The sequence below is a fragment of the Bremia lactucae genome, linkage group LG4, assembly GCF_004359215.1.
Source record: "Bremia lactucae strain SF5 linkage group LG4, whole genome shotgun sequence".
NCBI lineage: Eukaryota > Oomycota > Peronosporomycetes > Peronosporales > Peronosporaceae > Bremia > Bremia lactucae.
The window spans coordinates 6,272,284-6,274,117 of record NC_090613.1 but is presented as its reverse complement, the minus strand read 5'-3'; positions in this window follow the sequence as shown (position 1 = coordinate 6,274,117).

Below are 1,834 nucleotides of genomic sequence, written 5' to 3'. Positions count from 1 at the left end.
TTTTCAATAAAAGTCGACCGATGCCACCCATTCCGGCTTTGCGGGTGATTTACACCACTTTCAGTGCCCATATTCGCGCCTGCTTTCGCCGAAAATATGATGATCTACAAAAAACTTCACTTCGCCGGCTGCTACATGAGCTCAAGCGAACTCCGTCTTTAGGAGGGTTTATGCAGCAAAATGCTACGCTCTTTCAAGTCCGATTTCTGGATTAACAGCTGTCTTACTGTACTGCCGGAAAAAGCTTACTTATTGACGCCTTGCATCCCAGCCCATGCAAGTATTAACACACTCGATGTCCAACAATGCCCAACACACCTTTATTCGTCGTCAAGATCGAAACACTGTATTTTTAAATTATTTAGACGAGGTAAATAAGAAGTGGTCGTATTATTAGTAATATTTTAATACAGACACCCTAACACTGAGCTATAGGGGCCTGGCAGCGGCAGTAAAGCTCAGTCGTATACCACTGCGGTTCAGGGTTCGAGCCCTTGTATGACTATAGCGGTTCTTTCTCGTCAGACGCAACTTAAGCAATCACTGTAGTACACTTTCTGTGTTCTTGTCGATAGATCCCACTTAGGATCGATTTTGCCCTGGTGCAGTGGTCAAGGACCAAAATGGTGACTCCTAACGTCACGATTCGAACCCTGCTCCAACCAGAAAACGCAAATGCAGCAATCTTTCCGATACCCTTGGAACTTCGTCCCGAAGTCTATTGAACGCTCACATTTAACCAAACGGTTACAAATTGCGCTCCGATAAAGCAGCGCTTACACTTATGCAGGTTGCGATTTCTGAATTGCTATTGTATCGATTGCATTCGTAGATGTTTCAAACTTAATCACTCAAGGATCAACTTTGGCACAACTGTTGAGAGAAGAGGGCACGGCCTTGACCCTCGCCACACTCTCTGACTCACAAGGTAAATATTGCGTGTTTTAGATTTCGGATCACGTCGGACGTATGATACAATAGTCCTCGACGCATCGGCAGGCGCAGCCGTGTTCCTCCCTGCTAGGATTGATCCATCAACCTTTCGCACTCCAAGTCGATGCTGTACCACTGCACAAGAGCGGCCTTATGGTAAAAGATGTTCCAGCACAGCTTTTAGTAGTAACAGTATCTCCAGGCAAGAATGAAAAAGCGAGTAACCAGCTGCTGAGTGGGTGTCGGGCTCTGCTGAGGAAGGGCGTTGATATGAAAATTCAACCAGAGAACAGCGCACAGACAGTCCTAGTTGCCCCCAGGCAGGATTGAACTACCGACCTTCCGCTTACTAAGCGGGTGCTCTACCACTGAGCTATAGGGGCCACTTCTCAATTTTCCTCGTCGAGCATAAGCCGCCCAAGCAACAGCCAGAAGTACTTAAACTTTCTCTTACCAGCCAATCAACGTTTAAATGGTTTCACACAACCCTACGAAACCTAATGTCTCAGCTCCTACGGCAGTTGGTTCTGTGGTTCAATACCAGTGCGAACCATCGACCTGTCCCGTCTCTACTCTAGGAAGGTTCGCGGAACCATCCCATTCTGATGTCTCAGCACCTACGCCAGTAGATGACGCGGTCTTCACCCAGTACGAGCAGTCAACCTGTCCCGTCTCTTCCGCAGGAAGTTTCGTCGAACCATCCGACATCACTTTCATCCAATCCGATGATTCATCTCTTGCGACACCGTGCGCTCCGATCAGCGACGAATCCGTCGTAAGCTCTGTCGCAAGCACTGGCGACGTTGGGGGTGGTATGTCCGTAATTCTTCGCGATACGACCTCTCCTATGATCGTCGACGAAGGAGTACAAGATCAAGCGTCGTCGCCGCCTCTACCAGAC